We start from the raw sequence: 12,787 nt of genomic DNA on the forward strand, positions 1-12,787 counted from the left end.
CCAAACCCTAAATGGTAAATAACCTTAATAATGGCTTCTTGAAACAATCCAGCTTCATAAACTGTAGTTTGAAATTGGCTTGTGTCAACAAACCATAGTTGACAGTAACCACAATTTATCCAGGTTTGGATGTCATAACAAGCTGTGGTTAATTTAAAACAGAAGCAAAAGCTTCCGTGGGTGGAAGAAGGGGGATGCTGGAGCTTGTTCTCATAACACTAACCTAGTTAGTCTGCAGTATCCTGGGATTGGACAGGCTATTGTAGAATGGGCTATTACACGGTATTACTGTTGAATAAAGTGTACAGTAGGTAAAAACTTTCCACAATATGTAATAATGAAAGGAGCAGGCAGTGATCCCTGGTGTGAGAATAGGAGCATTACAAGTAGTCAAGCATATCTCTGATTTCATCTGTGAAATGTTGGAAGTTGCACAGTTATATTTAAATGATATAGTATGGCTCTCAGAGTCGTAAATACACACGGGTTCCTTATATGTAGTGGGGGGAAATACATTTTAAAAAACTGTTTTCTCAGCATGACCAAGCCTCCCTTACTTATTGTATAGTTGGAAAGAAGAAACAATAGTTCTTCATTCTTGTCCTACAAACGATGCACTGATTTTATTTAGATTAGTTTTCATTACTGTGGTCGTATTTTAACCCAAGTGCTTTTTCTAATGTATTGGTACCTAATGCATTAGATAAATCAACATAGAATCCTCAACATTATAATGAAAAGATCCAAGTCAATTCCATAGAATGATGAAGATCATCATCATAATTGTCGTCGTCATCATGCCATGGATTTTGTAGCTAAAGAAATAGCACAAAAGCACAATTTCCATGCAAAGAATCCCTCCTGTCCATTAACATCTGTGCATTTGCCTCCTTGTTTGGAGCTGCTAAACTTTGCTGCACTCTGTTGTTTCCCCACAACCTGCCTTGCCAGCATGTTTACTTCCTGGATTGAATTCTAGTTTAGCTACTGCACTAATCCTTAAATAAATCTTTCTCCGTTTAACTCCCTTCCCTTAGCCCTATCGGCCAATGTTTACACTAATTTAAATGGGCAGGATATTAGATTAACGTTAATTGATGGAGTCAACATACTAATCCAGTTTCTACAGGTTTGCACCTTTGAAGAACATATTAAGCGCAGCCACATAAATTACCCTTTCTCATGGACACAGTGGGAGAGAATATGTTTAGAAAGAAGCCTGCTATTAAGTTTTGGAAACCAAAGATGCTTGTATTGTGTGCTTTGCAAATCTAGTGTAATACAAGCCAGCTCACATTGTTCAGCTGAATTCAGTTTCTCTCACACACTCTGTGGCCTGGAATTCCAGAAGGTCATTTGAAATTAGCCTGAGCACCCTTTCACACCAACAAATGACGTATTTCAGAAACCCACCATCGTATCTTTTGGAATTTTTGGTGCTTGACACATGAAAATATATTTTTAAAAATGCACAGAGGAAGATATTTCCTGCACATAAAGGGAAAGGGTCAAAACAAACCTTCCCCAGTTTGATGCCCTTCAGATGTTTTAGACTACAATTTCCATCAGCCCCAGGCACATGGCCATTGGCAGTTTGACCCAGGCAGTCTCAAACACCGGGAAGGTTCATCCATTAGTGTAGTGTGTTTTGGAGAGCCAGTGTAGTGTAATGGTTAAATTGTTGGACTAGGACTTGGAAGATCTGGGTTCTAGTCTCCACACAGGCTATGAGGCTCACTGGGTGACTTTGGGCAAGTTAACCTAACCTACCTCGCAGGGTTGTTATAAGGATAAAATGCAGAGAAGGAGCACCATGTAAGCTGCCTTGGGTTCCTTCCAAGAGAAAAAAAGCCAGGATATAAAAGCAATAATAATTATTAATAATAATAATGAAAAGAGAGGAAAATATACACCAGTATGAAAGTTAAAGAATGAATGATGGCAACAGGAAATGGCCAGAAATATTCCGTTCATCCATACCAACATCCAGAAAGAAGTCATACTTAAAACATATTCAATAGTCAGGAAGTTTCTGAGACAGTAAAGGATAGCATGACTTGGCAAAGCCCGTCAAGTCCATCTAGAAAAACCTCCATGAGTGAGAAAATAGAAATAATAATAATAATAATAATAATAATAATAATAATAATAATAATAATAATAATAATCAATAAAAACAACAATAAAAGCCAAGAATAAAATCAGCAGCAACAACAATAGCAATAGCAGCAGCAACAGTAGTCATAACATAACCAGAGAAGGTTACAGTAAAATAATATGTTTTCAAGGCCTTCTTAAAAGCCTTCAATGATGGAGTGGGGTGGACAACTAGTGGCAGCTTGTTCCAAAGGTGTGGGGCCACTGCAGAGAAGGCCCTCTCACGTGCGATCACTCGACTAACTGCTGCCACAGCTGGGCAAATTAGAAAGTCCTCTTTTTCTGATCTTAAAGTGCAGGCAGGCTGACATGGATGAAAGCGGTCCTTCAAGTAACTTGGTCCCAAACTGCTTAAGGCTTTAAAAGTCAAAAACAGCACTTTGAATTGGACTGAGAAACACACCAGTAACCAGTGCAGGTGGCACAGTATTGGCATATGTGATCAAATCACCTCACCCCCACCAATAGCTCAAAAATTGCATACAGAAAAGTATGTGTTATGAAAAGAAAAAAAATGTAAACAAAATGTGTATATTATGGAAAGATATGTACAAAATTGCATATATCAGGGAAAGATAAATGGAATGAATATGTTAGGGAATGTTGCATATGAAAATAAATGCAAAGTTTTGTGCAGTTTTTTGGGGTGGGTGGGTGGAGATTCTCAGAATGATGCAGAAATTGAACAGAATGGACTTCTGATTTAATACATGCAAAAGTAACATGGACCAGATATCGACTGATTCATATCAGACATAAAGTGGCACTCTATACCATGGCAGCAAAAAAAGATTAGGAAGAGACAATTAGACAAAAGTTGCCATGAAGTGCCTCAGAGATTCAGAGTGCTAAATTGAAGCTGAGTTTGCCTATGTTAATCTCTAATTCATTTGAATCATTTTGTAATGTTTGAAATTTTTGCACATTTGTATATTCTTTTGATGCATTTCTCATGGCCTTAGGCTAAGCCCAATAAACTTTGAGTGAGTGTGTCACTGGTTCGTACATCCCTACCCTGAAGACGAACTCTCCAGACGGCAACATTTTGTTGCAGGTCCTACTTATATAATGTATAATTCCATCCTAGAACAAACCCATGCCTAATTGAATTATTAAGATACATAGGGCTCATCTACACCAATCAGGATATTCCACTACGAAAGCGGTATATAAAAGGCAGGAGCCACACTACTGCTTTATAGTGGTATTGAAGTGCACTGCAGGATCTACACTACTGCTTTATAGTGGTATTGAAGTGCACTGCAGGATCTACACTACTGCTTTATAGTGGTATTGAAGTGCACTGACAACTGTTGGGGCCCATGACACATCTACACCAAGCAGGATATAACACTATGAAAGTGATATGAAAGCGGTATATGGTATGTGTCAATGGGCCCCAACAGTTATTATTATTATTATTATTATTATTATTATTATTATTATTATTATTATTTATTTATATAGCACCATCAATGTACATGGTGCTGTACAGAGTAAAACAGTAAATAGCAAGACTCTGCCTCATAGGCTTACAATCTAATAAAATCATAGTAAAACAATAAGGAGGGGAAGAGAATGCAAACAGACACAGGGTAGGGTAAGCAGGCACAGGGTAGGGTAAAACTAACAGTATAAAGTCTGCACAACATCAAGTTTTAAAAGCTTTAGGGAAAAGAAAAGTTTTTAGTTGAGCTTTAAAAGCTGCGATTGAAGTTGTAGTTCTCAAATGTTCTGGAAGAGCGTTCCAGGCGTAAGGGGCAGCAGAAGAAAATGGACGGAGCCGAGCAAGGGAAGTAGAGGCCCTTGGGCAGGCGAGAAACATGGCATCAGAGGAGCGAAGAGCACGAGCGGGGCAATAGTGTGAGATGAGAGAGGAGAGATAGGAAGGAGCTAGACTGTGAAAAGCTTTGAAGGTTAACAGGAGAAGTTTATATTGGATTCTGAAGTGAATTGGAAGCCAATGAAGAGATTTCAGAAGTGGAGTAACATGGTCGGAGCGGCGAGCCGAGAAGATGATCTTTGCGGCAGAGTGGTGAACAGAAACCAACGGACTGATGTGAGAAGAAGGAAGGCCAGAGAGAAGAAGGTTGCAGTAGTCCAACCGTGAAATAACCAGTGCATGAACAAGCGTCTTGGCGGAAGAGACAGACAAAAATGATCGAATCCTGGCAATATTATACAGGAAAAATCGACAAGATTTAGCTACTGCCTCAATATGAGGAATAAAGGAGAGCGAGGAGTCAAATATAAAGCCAAGGCTACGAGCTTCCTTGACCGGAGTAAGCGTAACATCATTGACAGTAAGAGAGAATGAGAGATGAGGAGAAGGTTTAGGAGGAAAAACAAGCAATTCAGTCTTTGCCATATTGAGTTTCAAACGACAATGAAGCAGCCAAGCTGAGATATCTGAAAGACATGCCGAGATACGATCGTGAACATCAGGAGAAAGTTTCGGAGATGACAGATATAGTTGTGTATCATCGGCGTACAGATGATATTGGAGGCCATGAGATTGAATAAGCTTGCCCAAGGGCAACATGTATAAGGAAAACAACAACGGGCCAAGCACCGAGCCTTGCGGAACCCCTACTGAAAGGGGAAAGGAGGAAGACGAGCTGCCATTTGCCAACACACTGAAAGAGCGACCCGCTAGATAGGAGGCAAACCAGTTATAGACAGAGCCACAAAATCCAAGGTCATGAAGGGAATCTAAGAGAAGATCATGATCAACCGTCAGTGCACTTCAATACCACTATAAAGCAATAGTGTGGCGCCTGCCTTTTATATACCACGTTCATAGTGGAATATCCTGCTTGGTGTAGATGAGCCCATAGGTTAGAAATATTCCAAGAGCATGTGAGGCTGTAGTTGGCTAACTGATTTCCATCCAAGGTAAGCTCTACAGCTCAGCAGAGTCATTTGTATATCAGTGTAATAAAGTTAACAGCTTATGATTAATTCAGTTATGGCCCTAAACGGTGCTTTGTTGTTAAATCCAAAGCAATCCAGGACCCAGGTTGTACCTTTTTCCCTCCAGGGTAGGTGTTTATGGGCACGGTAACACCAGAAGTTTTCCTGGAGCCCACAAACCTAATTTCGCCGTGGCGATGTGAAATAACTGACTCAACACTCCTGTAGCAACACATGTTGCAAGAAGTCGTAAGAAGACAGATGGAATGCTTAACAGTTTAACCACAAAGGAATGTTTGGATCTGATTACCCTTAACTGTTAATCTGATGATCATCAGTTGTGGCATATAATAGAAGCCAAGCAACCTTGTGACTGTACTGGTGAATCATGCTATAGTGTTACTAGGAGAATTCTCATGTACTTTCCCCTGAACTCAAGGGTTTCCCAAATTTTAATTAAGAGGAATGCACCAGGAGAATTTGTGCTGGTTTTGCATCTCAGGTTGCCAATCAGCCAGTACTTTTATTGTAAAACGATGTTCTTTCAGATAGCTGGAACTGAAGTTTCATTCGCAATAACTGCCCCTATTCGCAATGCTGACCCGCTTTGGTAAACATCTGGCGTTATTTCGTCTGTGTTTTCGCATTTGGGAAAGTGTATCGTTAAAAATGTCCCGGCGTAATTTGCTGTTTGCCAGAGACTGTTAAGTTAAGGACATAAGAATTTAAGAAGAGTCAGGCTGGATCAGGCCAAGGGTCCATCTAGTCCAGCACTCTGTTCACACAGTGGCCGACCAGCTGTCAAACAGGAACCCACAAGCAGGACAGTGGGTGAGAGGATCTTGTTTCGTGTGTGTGTGTGTGTGTGTGTGTGTGTGTGTGTGTGTGAACCCTGATGGGAGGGGAAGACAAACCCCTTCTTGCATGCATGAAAGGATGCCTGAGAGGGCTCTCAGGCTGCATGGGCTAGCCCTGCCTTCCTTTCACCACCATATCAGAAACTGCTGGGATCTGTGGACAGCTGCCCAGTACACGGCAGGTGGCAGCAGGGCCGGCACCAAGGGTGGGCATGGTTGGACACGTCCTGAGGGCCCCTGCCCCTGCAGGGGTCCAATGATGAGAGTCCCCCTCCTTCTCTTCTTCCTTGCAACCTGCTTGTTCATCTGCCTCTCGCCCTGGCCCAGGAAACTGTAGTGGTCCAAAGGAGGAGGCACAGGAGATGCCACCGGCTATTTGCTCACTGTATCTTTGCCTGTCAAGCAATCAAATGGTAGCCATGATGAGAAAGCCCTACATGGTTTGGGTCCAGGTTACTAGCGGTATCGCCTTCTCCCGTACGATCCACCCCACACGCTCAGGTCCTCTGGGAAGGGTTTACTCCGGTCAGCCGCAACTAGGCGGGCAACTGTTACCCAGAGGACCTTTTCTTCTGCCACTCCAGACTGTGGAATGGCCTGCTGGAGGAGATTCATTGGCTTAATACTCTCTCTGAGTTTAAGACAGCCATAAAGACTAGTCTCTTCCCGCAGGCCTACCCAGATGAATTTTAAACCTAAGAATTTTAAGGTGTTATGATGGTTATTTGAATATTGTATTGGTTTTATATGCTCTTTTAACCATTTTTATGTATTATATTGTATTTAATGTTGTTCCCCGCCTTGATCTGGAGGGAGAGGCGGGTAAGAATTATTATTATTATTATTATTATTATTATTATTATTATTATTATTATTATTATTATTATTAAAGATGTGGAGCTGATGACAATGACAGAGAAAAGATAGAATCACTGAGAGAGGGGAGCTCATTGAGGGTGCCTTCCCCAATAGCCTGCAGAAACCTGGGATTACCACCGGGTGGCAGCCTCCTCAGTAAAGTACCCTCAAGGTGTGAATTGATTCCACCCACACAGGCTGGCCATTGGGCCTTCCAGAACAGGAAGGAGTACGAGAGGCCTTCCGATTTTAGTAGAGCCTTGCTTGAGCAACAAAGTCTTCCTGAGCTTTGGTCTTTGGGAATTTATCCCCTCTTTCTGACTACTGGCTTGTCCTACAGTTCTTGTTTCCCAGCTGTTGGCTCATCTCAGACTGCTGTTCACAGCCTAGTCCTGCCACATGCTCATGCTGGCCACATGGCACATCTGCAGGCTCAGCATTCCATCCTGGATGAGTCAGGATTCTCCTTTGTGTGAACAAGCCGCCTATGAGGAAATCAGCATGTGTACTGTACGGCCTCTTCTCATGGTCTCTGAATATGGAACTAACGGGATGGGCCGTGATCATCTCCATGGCGGGGAGGGGGGCAGGTCTAGTCTTCATGGTCCTGCAACAAATGTTCAGGGCATTCCTGGATTGTGTATGAAAGCTGATGCAAAGTGGGAGTGGCAAGGGGGTGGAAGGCAGGTTCATAAGGGCACCCACAGTTGGCAACCACATTTTATCTACCAGTCAGTTTCATCTCCATATCTGAAGTAATACCCTTTGCAGCCTGATCTCATGGCTTAGCTATAGCTGCAGCTGTGGCTTGTTTCACTGAAGTCAAAGTCTGATTCCATGCCCAGATGGCCATCTCCATGTGGGGAAAGTCCTGTAGGGGGTGTGGATCTGTGTCTTGTCGGTTAGCCCGCACAGGCGCAGGCCTGCACCCACCATGGGACTTCCCCACAATGCTGCATTTTGAAAAGGTCTGGGATTTACCCTGACTTTTTCAAAGGGAGCAACGCCATGTAATGTCGCTTTGGGGCCAATCTGGGGCCAACCTGAGGGCAGAGCCTGGTGGAAGGCAACCAGTGATTGGTCACCGGGGCCTGGATGGCCACCCAGAAACCTCTGCCCCCCCCCCCCCCGCTCCTTCCTCGGCGTTGGGATTACCCCATGCCACCCCGGGAGAGAAAGCCTGGGATTAAGGAGGGAGGTGGTGCCAACTCTGCACCATGAAGAGAGCCTCCAGGTTTGCCTGTACTCTGTGCCAATTGTGCCACTGTGCCAAGTGCCTAGAAGCAGCGCCAACCCACTGCCATGAAGACAACCCCAAGATCATCCTGTTCCAAATCTAAAATTACTTCATTGTACCACTGGTTCTATGCAAGTTAAGCAGTTAAAAGCAAGGAGAAAGGAACAGGATTATATCCACAGTCCTGGGCTTATATGGGCCAGGCTAGATGCATGGGGATCTAGCAGCCATCTCTGGCATCTCAGCAGCTGGGGAAAAATTGAGCAATTGAGGCCTTAGCTAGACCTAAGGATTATCCCAGGCAAATAGAGGGGTCGTCCCTGCCTGCTCCCAGGATCCCCTGTGTGTCATTTGGATGCAGAGGGATGATCCCGGGACAATCCCAGGATATAGGCCTGGTCTAGCCATGGCTTGAGTTTGTCAAGTGTTTTACTCCTTTAATTCAATGAGAACAGATTCAGATCTCTGGCAGTTTCCAAAATGTTGACTGCAAGCTGGTGTAACGAATGAGTAAGCTCACAAAACGTTGCCAACGAGGACGGAACTCTCTTTTGTTCCTGCTATTTCTCTCTGGTATAATAGTCAGGAAGGTGCTCCAACATTACTTGCCTCGTGAATAGTTTTCTTTCATCTCTTAATAGGAAGATTTCAAACAGCTAAGATACAAACAATTTGCCACAGCCTTAAAAATGAAGAAAAGAAAAAGAAAGCCCCCCCCAAAAAAACACAGATAAAGGAAGATAAAAGAGAAACATCTCCAGTCACAGCTTAACCTGCCAGAAGTGTATATCATGACCCCAGTTTTAATTACAAGGTACGATAATGAGTTTCATCCAGAAATAGCGAATCTAATTAAATCTAACTGCAGCTTCAATTCACCCTTGGTATTACAACCTACGCAAAAGAAAAAATACGTGAAAAGACTAGCATTGAAATAATAGCACCTACCTCTTAGCCTTCTTTACCATAAGAAGTTTGTGGTGCAAGGCCTTGAGCTTGCATGAAGAAATGGTTCTCCTTGGAAGCAAAGGGCAATATCCAATGCAAAACTGCCACTAATGGAAATTACGTTGCACTAGCACAGGCGTGAGCAATGTGCAGACCGTGAGCTGCACATAATCCCTGGTGCCCCTGTTGATGACCCCACCAGCACTGATGTCTCCCCCAAATTATTATTATTATTATTATTATTATTATTATTATTATTATTATTAGTGGAATTTTAAGATGCTTTTATTATGTTTTTAGTACGTTTTTTAGGAAGTCTTAACAATGTATACTAGATTTTTGGTCAGTGTTTTATGCATTTATGCTTACTGTTGTTCCCCACCTTGATCGGGATGGAGAGGCGGGTAAGAAATAAATTTATTATTATTATTATTATTATTATTACCATCATTAAATTATTATTTATTTTAAAAATGTGTCTATAGCAGCTACGAGGTGCTCCAAACACTACGAGGTGTTGGTTGTGTGTTTTTTAACCATTGCAGCTCTCTATAGCACAACAAAGCAGTTTGCCACCAAATTTCAGTGGTGACCTGGCGATTTTAGCTGTTTTAGAGGGTGCACCCCACAGACTGCACTGCAGCCCATGGCAAGGCCATGGGGACAAAAATGCTCCCTGAATCTCCAGAAGTTGCCCACCTTTGAGCAACTTCTAGTGCAATGACTGCTAGTGCAATGCCAATGGCCACTGAAACCCATCGCACCACCAAGCACTATAGGCGTTGCAATAGAGGTCGTTTCAACTGGCACAACGTCATTTACATTAGCGGTAGTATTGCATAACATACTGCCCCAAGTCCATGCATCTCATACTAGCTTTAGTTTCTGTACTACCACCTCAATACCCTTCCAGGGCAAAATTTAGACAATGAACTAAATATAATATTAAAACCACCACTTCAAGGAAAGGTTGTTAAGTCAAACAACACCTGTTGCTTTCTCTGAAAAAGAAAAAGGAAAGAAACCAAATTTCAGCCTCCATCTTGATCCTCCTTCCTTCTTACATGGGTTGCTGGTGGCACCTCTGCATTGCTTCAAGGCGCTCGTATGTATGTATATATGTATGTTTGCTTATTTATTTATTTAAGTTACATCTCGTCTTTTCGCCAAAAGATGGCACTCAAGACTGCTAACAACAAATTCCAAATTAAAAACAAAATCTTACTTAAAGCATAATTGAAAACAAAGCAATAAAAGAAATAAACTATACCAATTAAAATCCCTGTCAGCAACAGACCAGCTTATATGCCAAAATCCTGATTAGAAACACCTTTTCTTGCAGGCAGAAAAACAACACGGAAGGGGACCAACCTAACCTCTCTCGGCAAGGAGTTCCAGAGCATGGGAGTGGCCATGGCCTAGTCCCAAGCGATGTAGGGCTTTGTAGGTCATAACCAGCCCTTTGAATTGTGCCCAGAAACAGACTGGTAGCCAGCACAGCTGTTGTAACAAGGAAGTAACGTGCTGCATGTAACCGGCCCCCGTCAACCGTCTGGCTGCATCATTCTAGGCCGGCTAAACTGTTTCGGAACTGGTTTTAAAGGCAGGCCCACATAGAGCATTTTATGGTGGTAAATACATGTTTGGCAACACTTTTATATTGTATTTTATATCATGTTTTTATACTGTTGTTTTATACTTTGGATGGTTTTAATTTTTGTGAACCGCCCAGAGAGCTTTGGCTATTGGGCGGTATAAAAATGCAATAAATAAATAATAATAAATAACTAAATAAGGCATGCTTAGGGACATCCGTCACTGGAAAATCTGGCCCTTTATGAGCTCGCTGGAGTTCTGAGGCGTGCCTGACTTCACTTGCATTTGTGAGCCAAGCCGTGTGTTTTCCCTGAACTCTTTTGATTGTTTGCGTAGTGTGTGTGTGTGTGAGCCGTAATTTGCACAAGTAGAGATTTGCACAAATCACAGCTGCAATTTTGTAATTTGTGCAAATTATGGCCACATTTTTTAAAAATTTGTGCAATTTGCAGCTGTAATTTGTGCAAATTAGAAAATGGCAGAAATCCATGAGCTGGCCCGACTAGCTGCAGGCCAAATCAGGCCTTCTAGTGGACGACAAACTGAAGTCTGGGGAAACCAAGGCAGGATCTACACTACTGCTTCATAATGGTTTATAATGGTTTTGACAACTGTTCTGTCCCAGGACACATTGTATATACCATTTTCAAACTGTTTTCAAAGTGTTTTAGCCTGCTTGGTATAGATCTGGCCTAGGCCAGTAAAAGGTCATGGAGCTCCACCCTGCACCCAGGTTGCTCTGTCATTCCTAGTTTTACATATCCACCTATGCGTCTATGCCATAAGTAGCGTGAGGCAAATGTGAACACACAGCTACCTACAGCAGAACATGCATATACATTTCATGAGAGCCTTCTTTTTCAAAGACATTGGTGGAAGCACGTGACGTGTTACCTTTGTGGTAATTTTGTAAGCACTGTCTCTCTTACTGGATACAATAACTTTCTCACATGCCACGAAAGAGGGACTACTTAGAGAAATGTATGGACCAGACCTTGATGTTACATGCTTAGACAACATGGGATGACACACGGCTGAACTGCCTCCATTGAAAAGTATTGGCTTTTGGTATTGTGAAGGGACATGGAAACTCAGGACGTTGCTAGACGATGACGCACAGGGGATCCCAGGCTCAGGCAAGGGTAACCCTCCCTTGGCCCGGGATTACCGGCACCGCTTGTGGCCCGGTATTTCCTGTGGTCTCAGGCTGAGCCCGGGACCGTGGGAGTGTAGACCGATCCACCACTTTTCCCGGCTACCGCAATTACTCGCGTATAGCTGGGAAAAGCGGCGGACGGGGCATAGCGCTCCACAGGAGCGCTGGGCCCATCGGGGCAGGGGAGAGATCACAGGGTGGGGAGATTGTGGGGGGAAAACCGGAGATGGGGAGGAATCATGGCCAGGGGGGGAAATCGGAGCCAGGGGGGAACAGGGAACCTTTTTTAAAAAAAGCTTACTGGTCGATGGCCCGGCCCTTTAAAAATAAAAAATGGCGGATGCGATGGGTCCTTCCTGCAGCCCATCGCGTCTGACGTGTAGACTGGGGTGACAGCCCACGCTACTTGTAGTGTGGGCTGGCCCCATCTCCCACATGGATTATCAGGAAGGTCTAGCAAGGCCCTCAGTCTGCTCTATATGTCCTATCGGGGTTGGCTGTTTTGGAACATTCTAACCCTGTTATAGAATTCCATCACCCGCGTCTGTGGTGATATGGAGAAAATGTTCCACTCACCATGGCAGTATGCCAAGATAGGTGCCAATAAACTGGCCTGTGGCAGCCATTTTGTCTGCTCTGATGGCAAGCTAGCAATAGAAACATCCTTTTCTATCCCTGCTCCCCTCTCCAAGAAACTCTACTACAGCCAGCCAAAACTTGGCTCGCGCCTGGAAAACATCTCTTCATTTGTCATAATGAGTTGCTTGACATCATTTAGCATTCACCCATTCACTCAAGATGCTAATATAATTAACCATCCTGTGTGTAATGTAATCTTTGGGTTGCTGCAGTTTTTGCAAAAGAAAGAAGAAGAAAAACCTCCACTGTAAAGTTGTTTGCCGGTACTTTCGCTTAATTCCTCATTCCACTAACTGTTTCACTTCAGAAATGAGGTAGGTGAGAAGATTCTTCTAGAGCCCACTGTATGTCACAGAGAATAACAAGAAATGTGTTAGTAACCTGGCATAAACACCCGGTCTTGTGTATTGACCTAAGGTAAACAGT

General features: G+C 43.2%; 1 long non-coding RNA gene across 1 annotated transcript in view; it reads right to left on the reverse strand.

Annotated features, from left to right (window-relative positions):
- The window catches only part of LOC134397394 (uncharacterized), a 1,014,583-nt gene that overhangs the window by 694,258 nt on the left and 307,538 nt on the right, over positions 1-12,787 (reverse strand). The window lies entirely within an intron of this gene.

This window comes from Elgaria multicarinata, chromosome 4, assembly GCF_023053635.1.
Source record: "Elgaria multicarinata webbii isolate HBS135686 ecotype San Diego chromosome 4, rElgMul1.1.pri, whole genome shotgun sequence".
In the NCBI taxonomy this organism is placed as follows: Eukaryota; Metazoa; Chordata; class Lepidosauria; order Squamata; family Anguidae; genus Elgaria; species Elgaria multicarinata.